Source organism: Brachypodium distachyon, chromosome 2 (genome assembly GCF_000005505.3).
Source record: "Brachypodium distachyon strain Bd21 chromosome 2, Brachypodium_distachyon_v3.0, whole genome shotgun sequence".
NCBI lineage: Eukaryota > Viridiplantae > Streptophyta > Magnoliopsida > Poales > Poaceae > Brachypodium > Brachypodium distachyon.
Genome location: NC_016132.3, coordinates 40,801,924 through 40,814,366, shown reverse-complemented (window position 1 = coordinate 40,814,366; position 12,443 = coordinate 40,801,924). Strand labels below are relative to the sequence as shown.

At 51.0% G+C, this 12,443-nt stretch overlaps 1 pseudogene; it reads right to left on the bottom strand.

Annotated features, from left to right (window-relative positions):
• Window positions 1-8,850: 8,850 nt before the first annotated feature.
• On the bottom strand, window positions 8,851-9,273 carry LOC112270962 (annotated as a pseudogene).
• Between the last annotated feature and the right edge of the window lie 3,170 nt (window positions 9,274-12,443).

The window sequence follows — 12,443 nt, the reverse complement described above, 5'->3', positions numbered from 1 at the left end:
TGGTGCATCCCTCTGCGCTTGTCGCTGAGGGTGTTCCCATCATCGCGGCCCTGCCACATCTCTTATGGAAGGACTGAAGGGGCGCGTAGAGATAAACAAAAACTTTTCCTACGCGAACTCCCAAGATCTAGCCGAGGTAGAAGGCCACAAGGATTACCACTAGACGCGCAGTTGCGGATTATCGATGCGGCGCCTTGATGCAGTGCAGTCCCTCGATCCGATCCAGCCGATCCAATCCCGCGATCGTCGAAGTGCTGAACGTACAGCACCTCTGCCGGTATCCACACGTGCGAGGAGGAGCTCCGGCGGCGGACTGCTAGGTCGGTGCAACGGTTGAACTGAATCGGGTTAGGGTTCTCAACGCATGAGAGTGGAAAAACCGTTGCCCTTTAGGCATCCCACGCCCCTGCTTATATATCGAGTGGAAGTGGGCTCCAAGCCTTGTGGGCCATCCACCCTGCGAGTCCAACTCGCATTGTCAGCCCAATTCCAGTTCGGGTCCAACCCGACCAAATACTTGCTCCCGCTCTTAAGTGTGTGACCCTGCAGGCTCATGGCGACTTGGACACGATTGGAGTCCGACTCACAATCGATCAATCGGTAGCGGCTCCTAGCAGAACGTGCCGACTCCCAAGTACCATCGAGTCATGACGACGTACCTTCCAATGTGACATACGTCTTAGTCCCTTTTGCCTCACGATATACCTTGTCGAACTATAGGCGATTAATCGTCATCCCTTTAATAGTTCAACTCTCTTCTCGATCTGTGATATACGATTCATCCGACTAACTCTTAGTCGATCGACCCGGTTAACAGTTAACCAAGTCGCGCATGGCCATACTTCCCGAATCATATCACTCGAGAGGGCCCAGAGAATATCTTTCCAGTCGGAGGGGCAAAATCCCATCTTGGTTATCCACATCACACAGCTTGATTCTCAGTCAACCCGAACTCTGCCTTTATAACTGCCCTGTTACGAAACAACGTTTGACAGAACCTAAGTTGGTGATCCACAACTCGGATTGTGCGATAACCTCAGGTCTAAGGATTACATTGATTGAGACATGCAAATGACGACCTACTCGTTGCATCTCAATATGGGTCAGTCCGACTCGCTAAACTCTTTAGCCGAGTCCGTGTAAGCTGGAATGACATCACCATGCCCATGACAAGTGGAACCGAGTCATCAGCCAACTTTCACATTAGTCTAGGTTATGTGTCCAGCACAATCTCAATGACTAAGGACAATTTAGTATGAACAACATGAATACATAGTTCCACAATCAAATCACATATTCAATGATACATATCAGATGTTCAAACAAGGACAACTTAATAATATTTATGAATACATTGGGAATTACATCATACATGATTGCCTCTAGGGCATATTCCCAACAAGGACACCAGAAATGGCGATGCAAGAGGCGAGAGGCGTCGCGAAGACGTGGTGGGGGTGCATGCCTCCGCGTATGTCGCTGGAGGGTGCACTGCCACCGCGTCCTTGCCACGGCTCTCAACGAGGTGCTCCAAGAGCAAAGAGGACGGAAAGCTAAGTATTTTGTTTCGAGTCCTCGGTTCTTCCTTTAATCACACTGGTTTGTCGAGGTAAGCTCAGTCCCCGTGTAGCTGGAGCGTAGGAAGGACGCATGCGGGGGGAGGACGCCCCCCACACGTGGCTTGCGGGCCCGTTCCGGAGGCGTGCACGCTGGGGTAGTTAGCCCGCAGGCGGAGTGGCTAGCCGCTGCTATTTGGCCCTAGATTGGCACCACGGGTCCGTTCCGGGTCCCTAGTCTGGCCAAGCACGTGGTTGGCGAGTCCCCGGATACGCAAGGTAAAGCCCGGGAAAGACAGAGCCCCTCCCCGACAAGCTAGTCGTAGGCGGAAAAGCAAGTAAAATGGCATTGGATAAAATAAAATTCAAACGAACAAGTTTATGGATAACATTCAGAGTGACAAAGGGCTAACACAAAATAAGGCACCTCATGCCAGTTGCAGGAAAAAATGAAAAGTACAGGGAAACAACTACGCGGGGGGGGGGGGGGGGGGGGGTGCTTCCGGGGCGGCGGACTCGGCGGCGGGTGTCTCCTCGGCGGCGGCCTCCTCCTCATCGTCACCAACACCACCCTGCCCCGTCATCTGCGCGACCATCTCGTCGACGAAGCGGCTGACGGCGTTGGCGTGCTCCTCCTTGTTCTCCTCCGGCGACCAGTCGTTGAAGATGGTATCGAAGGGGAACTCCGGGTAGGCCTGGTCGACCCTCGGCAGGATGGCACCGGCAACCTGAGATGCGGCGACACTCACTTGCCGGTCCCTGAAGCTGCGGATGCAGTCCTTCACGGCCGTCAGCCTTCCCACGAACTCCGCGAAGAAGGGGATGAGGGTGTTGACGTTGCTGCCGTCGATGGCTGCCGGGGGTACCCCCAGCTTCGCCTGCGACTCGTTCCCCACCTCCGCCAACCTGCGGAGCAAGGCCGTGCTTTCTTGGCGCTGCCTCCCGAGCTTCGCGTGGTTGCAGCAGGCGAGCTCGGTCTCCGCCTTCTGGCTCCAGAGCTCATCCTTCAGCTGGGAGATCCTCGACGCCTTCTCCGAGTTTTCCTCATCAAGCCGTCGAAGATCGTTCCTCGCGACGTCAAGCTCGCCCTTCAGGGCTGCGTTGGCGTCGGTCGCGGCCTTGAGCTGCTCCTGGAACTCGCGTTCCCGGGTTTGGAGCTGCCCCTGCAACTCCTTCTCCCGGGACGCGGCTCGCATCGCCGCAGCCCGGGCTGTCGTGGCTTGCTCCCCGAGTTGGTGCCGCAACTGCTGGATCTCGGAGGAGTAGCTGGAGATGAGCCCGCTCTTCTCGTCGAGGCGCTCCTGGAAACCCCTTAGTGCTTCCTGGTGCTCCCCCTCGGCGCGTAGACGCGCCACCTCCAGCGACTCAAGCACCTGCTGGTGCTCCGTGCGCAACTCCTGTAGCTGGCGCTGGATGTGCGCTTCCGGGACCGAGGGCTCGGATGCCTCAGCCCGGGCTTGTTGCGCCACCCGGATCTCCTCCTGGAGGCGCGCCAGCTCCTGCCGACGCTCCTCAACTTTCTCCTGCGCCGTCCAGCCGACCCTGGGCTGCCTAGAGCTGTTGGCGCACCCTGTTGTAGCAGCTGACGAATCCCAGATGTTGCCACTTGATGCCCTCTATGATCTCGTGCCCCTGGTCGAAGATTTTGGGTTCCCAGTTCAGCGAACCCCAACCTGCGCCCGCGATCGCCTCGGAACTCGAGGAGGCACTTGCGGCCACCGTTTGTGACCGCACCACCTCCTCGGGTGCCGACAAAGGCGAGCGCGTCCTTCCGCTTCCACCGGCCGCGAGCTCATCCCTTGCCTCCACCTGGGGGCTGGGCGTCCGCTCGCGGCTGGCCTCCGGTGCGGCGAGATCGAGGGCCTCAGACCCGGTGTCTGCTGCCTCCTCGGTTAACACCGGGTCGGTGGCTTGGACGTCGGGAGAGCCCCCTCCGTCCTCGCTCTGTCTGGTGGGGGGTTGCTCCACCATCAACTTAGGGGTGGCTTCCGCGTCGGGCGCGGTGGCTCCTGGGGTGAGTTTTGCGGCCCCCATTTCCCATGGTTGCGGCAGCAGGAGGGGTCGCAAGGAGAATTGTTAGAAAGAGATAAAGCGCAAGACAAGAAAAAGCGACGAGGAGGAATATTGCGGCGGGCGTGGCATACCTTGCACGGTGTCCCCTCCCCCTGCAGCGGTCGCCTCCGTCAATCATTGCCGGGTCGACCCCGGCAACGCTTCCCAGTCCTGGATAAGAGAGCAAAAAAGAGTGTTAGCCGCTGAAAAGGAAAAAGAGAGAAATGTACACGACCGGGTTGCCGGGCGCACCTGCTCCCGAGGCCGCTGGCTTGCTTGCGGTCTGGGCGGCGTCGCCCACACCCGCTGCTGCCGCCGTCGCCTCGCCCCCGCGTCCTGACTTGGGGGCTTCCCCCACTCGTGTCGGGGGCTGTGCGCGGCTTCTTGCTCGAGGTTGCCGGTGGAGGGCTCACCGGACCCCTCTTCCCCGTCGGCCTGAAGCAAGAGAAATTATTTGTCGAAAAGATGCCAAGGGCAACAGAAAGCACGGGTTAAGGGAAAAGAACTTACTTCGCTGGGTTCAACACCAGCCTGCGGTCGGCGAAGATTCCCCCGGCAGAGCGTTCCCGCTACCGCCAGAGCCCCCCACCGTGCCGGGGGCTGCCCCGCGCTGGCTTCGTTGCACGGCGGGCAGGCGGGACAGGGGCACGACGTCGTCGTCGCTGTCCCCTTCCGTGGGGTTGTCGGCACCCCGGGACCCCTCGTCCTCGGAGGTGTCGGCGACCTCGCGGGAGACGTCGTAGTCGGCGGGGGCGCCCGTCGGCCCCTCAGAATCCCCGATGTAGGCCTCGTTGTGCTCCTCGATGTAGAGCCAGCACCAGTCCGTGCGCCACTCTGCCTCGATCTTCCGGTCCTCCGTGACGATGAACTCCGATTTGAGCCCGTCCCGGAAACGGAACGAGACCCCGGAAGACATCGCCTCGCCCTTCTCGACGCGAGGATAGTAGTAGTTCTCGACGCGAGGATAGTAGTAGTGGCGGAACAACGCCACGGACGGCATCACCCCCACGAATGCCTCACAGAGGTATTGGAAGACGGCGAGCTTCAAGAAAGAGGTGGGGTGAATCTGCGCCAGCTGCAAGCGGTACGCAGAGAGGATAGCATGGAGGAATAGGGAGTGCGGCGGCATGAACCCAGAGAGGATGAACCTCACGAACACTCGGTAGTAGTGCTCGTCGGGGTCCGACCCGACGGGCAGGATGCACGTCAGGCCGTGCTCGTTGTGCTTGGTGGCCACCGCCAAGCGCAGCTTCTCCACAGCCTCGCCGTTGTAGCCGGGCTTGAAGGACGCGAACTGGGCCCTCTTCTCCTTGTCCCTGCGCTCTCGCTCCGACATTTCCTTCTTGCCGCTCTTCTCTCCTTTGCTGCTGGCGCCCTTGTGATGTGCTGGGCCTTTGGGTGCCATTGGTGGAGGGAGGGAGGAGAAAGGTGGGAGGCTTCTCGGGGGGGGGGGGGGGGGGGGGAGGTGGAGCGCAAGGGGCTTGGGGGAGGCAATGGCAGGGGCAGTGGCGGAGGGGAGTCCTTGTGACGCCGCCCATGGATATTTATACCCGACAGGCAGAATTGCAACGAACGCCACCCACGATCAATAATCAAGCGCCCTAAAGATTTGGAGGAATCAAGACAGCATGCGCGACGTGGCCATAACTCCTTGCTCGCACAGAGGAATAGTAGGGCCAGAGATCGTGCATCCGCCCCTCCCGTCCTGATGGGAGGAGGTCTAACGGTGGCCTACGTGACCGGGTTTCCAACTTAGCCTAGGGACCCACGCGTCGGAAGGGTGTAGCCCGGCAACCGACCGAGGACGATACTACCCGAGAGCTCAAGGTTGCCGGCCCACACTGGGGGCTACTGTCGTACCAGTGGCCGCTAGGCCAGCTTCCCGGCAGGGGCGAACCCGGGAAGCTACCTGTTCGCTCCCCGCAACTTGCCAGGCAACGGTACCGGGGCACCTCTCGGGTACCGGGGCTTCGGGGGTCGCAGGTGGGGCCGATGGAACAGTGGAGACAAGACCACACAACGGGCGCAGTGCATTTAATGCACCGATAGGAGTCACATCGGCAGGGCTAGTCTTGCTCAACAAGTCTAGAGCGGCTACCCTAGGAGCTGTTTTACTTACGATGCACAGTGGCCTGGGCGCTGCATGAAGCCCAGAGAGTGGATCTACAATAGGGAGAGTTTTGTGGCGATGACACGCGTGTAGGGAACGTGTCACGCTGCATACATTGGCACCTGTGGTATCCCCTTGACTATAAAAGGAGGACTAAGGCCATCGGTCAAAGGGTTCGAACCCCAATCAGTAGCAAGTAGTATTGCTCCCGTTCATAGCACAATCTCTCAGGAGAACGAGTAGCTCACCGGGGAACTCCCTAAGGCAACCTGTAAGAACATATACACATATTTCGTGAATACAACTCTAAGCAGGACGTAGGGTGTTACACCTCCGGGTGGCCCGAACCTGGGTAAATCCAAGTGTCGACACTTCGTGTCTTGCGTCACGCCGGCGATCGCCGGAGCGCTCGCCTCACCTCCCACCGAACAACAAGGGGGTGCTCGGCAACCTCGGTGCCGGAGACCCGTGCTCCGACAATCAAGGGGGGTTAGGCATCTCCAATCTAGAAGTAAAAAATAAATGTCTTCTTAGTAAATGGCTTTTCAAGCTTCTTTCCGGGGATGGTGTTTGGCAATCGCTTTTGCGTAACAAATACCTCAGTCAAAAACCCCTCTCTCTTGTTAAGGTCCGCCCCACGGATTCTCACTTTTGGAAGGGACCGATGCGGGTCAAGGATCTTTTCCTCCAGTTTGGGGAGTTTCATCTGGAGAATGGAGAATCAATTCGCTTCTGGAAGGACAGGTGGTGTGGGGATTTGCCGCTTTGTGATAAGTAGCTTTTCACATTGTTCGGAATAAGCATGTCATGGTGGCTTCGGTTCTCGGAACCTCTCATCCACATGTTGAGTTCCGCCGAACATTGCTCGGTCACCACCTTGAGGCATGGAACCAAATTATTGAATCGGTTGCTGCGGTTCGTCTATCGACCGAGTAAGACTCCTTTCGATGGAGCCTCCTGCCCTCCGGGATCTTTTCCATTAAATCGATGTACTCAAGGCTTATGGACACACGGGTCCGCTTTAGGTCAAAATTGCTTTGGCGCTTAAAGCTACCACTCAAAATTAAAGTGTTTCTTTGGTTTCTTTGTCGGGGAGTTATTCTAACAAAGGACAACTTGACTAAGCGTAGATGGCAAGGGGATACCCGTTGCGTTTTCTGCTACGAACATGAGTCTATCCAGCACCTCTTTTTTGATTGTGCGATGGCAAAGGTTGCTTGGAGAGCAATCCAGGTGGCTTTTAACATTTTGCCTCCGAACAATATAGCTCATATTTTTGGTCCTTGGCTGCGAGGGGTGGACTGGACAAGAATTTACGTTCCCTCATTTTAGTAGGGGCTGCAACAGTTTTTTGGTCCATTTGGTTATGCCGTAATGACATTGTTTTTGATAGGAAGAAAGTGCATTTTTGTATGCATGGGTTGCTCTTATGTACAAATTGGCTGCGATTTTGGGCGTTGTTACAGAAGGTGCAGCACAAGAAACCGATGGAGTCTGACGCCAAACGACTAGAGTGGATCACCAGGGAGTTTATGTCCCGATTTGGGTGGCGTGCTAGTTCTAAGTTACTTAGTATGTAGACCGGTTTCATGTGTGGCCTGTCACATTTTTTGATGGTGTCATGTGTTTACAAATTGTCACAAATAATGTAAGACTTTAGACCGTATGCATCCTAAATGCAGAGACCAAGGTAATAAAGCTTCCGATTTCTAAAAAAAAATGTTAATAGGTATACAGAACACAAAACAGGTTAAGTACATCCCTTAACTTTGGACAGAATTTTATGGCGAGCCATGCTTTTGGTAAATTACGAATTGATTTTCCATTGGCCTCTCGTGTACCACGTCACTACATCAGCACCTCGAGAACCCTGACTAGAACGAACTAGCTGCAAGCCTGGAATGCAATAATCATAGGCCCAGGACTTACAGAAGCAATTGAGCAAGCAGCAAAACATAGTGGTCACACAATGGCAGGATGCTCTGTCCCCGCGGAAGCAGAGGATGCGTGATTCGTGAACAGGGGATGACCGCGAACCACCGGAGTTCTAGTGCATCCGCCGCCAAGAGCATCTCCTCCGGCAGAACGCCAGCAATCCTGCCATGTCGCCTTCGCCCTGCCACCTCTCAAACAGCGGACTGTTTGTTTTTACAGGGTACCGTACATTTACAAACACCAACAAATGCACACAATATTTGCTGAAGACCACAGCGAAGAGGGTTGAAAATCGTCAAAGTCAACAGCCTACTGCCGACAGATATAGGCACAGCATTTTAAAGATATGAAGTCGAATTGGAGATCCACAAACTTGACAGGTGGGAATATTTTAGTCCATAAACTTGAAAATGTTTCATCTTTACCCATAAACTTGGCTTGCGGGATCATTCCGAGTCCAAAACACATTCTCGAGCATAATCGTGATGATATGGCTTTTCCAGTTTTTTTTAGCTTGTTTGCAACTTGAAATTTTTGAAATCACCGTTGTACCTTCTACTCTCTCTCCTGCATGTCTAACATTAGCCAACCAAGTTCATTTTTTTGAAAAACCATTTGCAAAGGTTGCTCACTTCATTCATCAGTACGGATTCAGACGGGGGATTTTACACAATAAGGTCTCGTTCGGTTGTGGTTTTCCCGCTAGGGATTGGACGGGATTCTAGGAAATTTGAGTTACAAACTAAAGTATCCCGGTTGATCCTAGCGGGAGTAAACGAACGGGGCCTAAAAGGGAGGTCTGTGGGACGAAAAAAACTTCTTCAGGCGGGCATCTGCCAAAGAAAGCATGCTAAACAAAATATATCAAAAAGATGTCCTGCCAAGTCCATGGATTGCCAATGTGTTTCCTTTTTAAAATACTTACACTCTTACTTAGAGCATTTTTAATAATACAAGTTTTATAATGGATGGCAATTTTAGGAACCGTCGAACCTAACTGATCCAACGGTGGAGAAATAGGAAGTACTAAAACAAAAGTATTGAAAAGTACGAAAAGTACCAGAATTATTGTTTTATTTTTTAACTAAAGAGGCTAAACCAGCAAGCCGGAAAATCAGCAACTGATTTGTGTTTCCTATTATTTCCTTGCTGCGTGCGGTAAATTAGCTAGGTGGCTGCATGCGGTAAATTTCCTTGCTACAGGCCAGTGGGAAGGGAGGCCATGAACGCACTGTAAGCCGATCGAATCCAGGTCAAAGTTGAGCTGCCTGGCCTGCTGCTCCGTGATCGAGCTCGTCCCCAGCCCCCATCTTATGTTGCTTCGCGAGCCACTCGTTCACCTTAACCTTCCCCTCCAAGTCCGGTGGCAGAACAGTACCGATCGAGCTTCCCCATGGAGGTTGAGAGGTCATGCAGCAACGGGCGGACCTGGTCGTTGGCGAGCCGTTGGCGAGCATATTAAGCTTGACGGCGTCCATGGCGGTGATTAAGCTCTGGATGCACTGGGGGGGGATGGCTGCGGCTGAGGCCACGGTGGTGCTGGCGTGGAGCTCGACGCCGGACCGAACGAGGCTATAGGCAGGACAGTCGAAGCAGGGGATGGTGACGCTCATGACGAGGATTATGTGATGAGGCAGCTCAGGAAACAAAACACCACATTAGCTAGTTGCAGCCCAGGGAAACAGACAACGGACATAATTAATACGGCCGGCAGTACCGAAAGTACTCGACAATCATTGTAGAAGAGCTCCTTCAGTAATACATGTTAGCGGTTACTAAAAATATGACTTTAATACGAGGATGAAAAAAACGTAATGTAACGATTACTTGTACATAAAAAATTGCTTGGACTCTTGTACGTTGTGACTTTCCTAATAACATTGTTATTTGTTCTCGTCACCTACTTTCTCCGTCCAACAAACGATATCTCAAATTTGTCAAAATTTAAATATATTTAGACATGACTTAATATATAGATGCATTCAAATTTAATCAAAATTGACACATCCTCATTTGGACGGAGAAAGTATATGATTTTTTCCGGCTCCGCACCTGCCTGGCCAGGCCTGAAGACAACTCCCGGAATACACGTCGTATGAAGCCGAGCTGTCAGTCAAGTTTCGAGAACAGGCGCATCGTTTCAGGACTTGCATTGTTAGCAAGGGAGGCACGTTAGGCACGTTAGCTTGTTCACTATACGGTACTTCCTCCGTTTCTACGTACTTGTCGCTGTTTTATTACAAACTTACACTAAAACAGCGACAAATGTTTAGGTACGGACGGAGTACTTTTCTACGACGTATTACGTCGTGCCACATATACATTTCCTGTGCAAAACTGCCTAACAGCCACCCCCGGTCCCAGGAGCCAGTAAAAGATTCATTCGGAGATTCAGGAATATATTTTTCCGTCTCTAATCATTGCGCTAGATCAATCGATCATCCTTGTACTCGCACGTAGGCTGCTTTACTTTCAAGTTTTATTGCATGTTGTAAAAAAAAACTAGATAGACTCAAAATTCTTTGTACTTACAACTCCACGTTTTCTGTATTCTTTTTCCGCCTCAACAATTAATGTTCAAGGTAAAAATATGTAAATGGTCATATCAAAATTAAACTTGTAATGTCAGCCTGCTATTTTATGGTTAATTTTTGAAGGGAGATTTATGGTTAATTTGTATGCTGATAAACATTTTCAGCCTGTTATCGTGCCATTGCAATTACTAATTTCGATGTGTGTGTTACTTGATGTTTGGCGCATATATATTTTGCATTTGGGTAGCTGATTATCATAGAAGGCAGCCAAGAGATACAAGGCCTGGAAAAGATTTACTTGACTAGAATAAATATTGCGTTTAGTTTCGAGCTGTAAGCTAGCTTAATTGGGAGCCATGTAGTTAATTAGGTCATACTAGGCTCAGAACCATACATTTCTGTTTTACTCCCTCCGTTTAAATGTAGGGCATGTAATTTTTGTTCACTGTCAAATTTTCTAAACTTTGACCAACCCTATAATTAATAGAATATATCAACAACTACGGTGTCAAATTAGATTAATTTTGAAATATATTTTCAAATTAGATTACTATAACCTTAGTCAAATTTGGAAGTTAACACAAATTTTAGAACAAAGGGAGACGAGTTTTGAAATGAAAGATAATAAAAGAGGCAATACACACGTATTCTTCCCGTTCCATAATTCTTGTCGAAATATTACATGTATTTAGACGCTTTTTAGAAATATATAGATTTATTTTTAGACAAATTTGAGAGAAGAATTATGTAACGGAGGGAGTACGTAGTAATTAACTTGTGAACCAACCGGTCAGTCAAGATTCAAGAACAGGTGTATCGTTTTAGGCCTAGCATTATCAGCAAGGGGAAGCCACCTGGGATCGTTGGATATATACTTTTGTATGACACCGTGCCAACATATATATTTTCCTGTGCAAAATGCCTAATGCTACTCCCAGGAGCCGGAAAAAGATTCACTCGGAGATTCAGGAATATGTTTTTTATGGAAAATATGTATTTTCCATTCCACCGGTTCAATCATTGAACGGGATCAATCGGTGGTAGGAGTATTTGTAAGCTGCCGGCCGAGATCCGTGGGGCTGCAAGCCTGCAACGCGGAGATGCGAGCACAACCCCTGGGCCTCTCGTAGAGACTCCTTCAACTCTGTCCTACTCCCAGGTACGTGGGGCCTAGTGTGGCCCACCGCAGATGTTGTGCTGGTGGCTGTGCGTGCTCGCGGGCCCACGACCTGAGCCCACAATCGCCTCGTGTCATCCGCTCCCGGCCTGATTAATTAGCTGCGCTGGACGGCTCCACACAAAAGTACAGTCGCTTCCCCCAATTTTTTTTTTATAATCGGTAGTGCATTTTGCTCTCATCATTTGAAGGGTTTTTGAACAAATAGGGACGAACAAAATATCAATTTTTCCAATTGTAACCCTCTATTTATTTCTTCATGAGTCTCTGACATGTACGTGGGTCAAGAAGACAAGTGGACAAGATTTGGATGAATTTTGCGAAATGAAAAGTCCTCATACTCTTCCCAAATTTGGGAAAGAAATGCGGAGTGTTTGACCACTTTTGGACAAATGTATTTGCTCTTGGACCTCCATATGGACAGATTTGAACAAATGAACAGGATTTGGGGATTCCCTTGCCCTAATCTGGTCATTTAGTGGGTTAATACTTTACAGTTAGTGAGTTCTAGAAGCTAAGCGTGGAGGCGACGCCAACTTTGGTTTACGTAACTATGGTGTGACAACGCACCAAACCAATTGTTGAAGTGCTTGTGGCCATTAGCTAGGCTGACCGGCATCGTACGTTGATCTTTTCCATTTTCAAAAATCTTGGGTTTGCATGCATGTTAACATAGCTACCGGGAGCATGGGCTATATGGAAACCCATGCATCTGCATGGAAATGAAAATCTTAATTAGGATCTCAAGCCGTCCCGTTTTGTGCCGGAATGGCAGCTTTGCCGGTAGCTCTACCGTGAAAAAATCGAATCGAATTAAGCTCGTCACGTAGGAGTTAGAACGAAAGAAAGCTCATCAGATATGAGCATGCATTTTTTGAAGCCAAGCTATTTCCTTATTAATTGACCTTGTTCAACCTCTTCTTAATTAACTTAACTAATCCGAATATAGTTAATAAAGAAACGCTGAAAATTACCTTGGCAAACTGGAAGCAATACTATTTCGTAGGAGTACATAGAAGCAATTAATGGCGGGTCTAACACAGACGGTGAATGTTTCTTCGCATGCATGGAAGATTGAT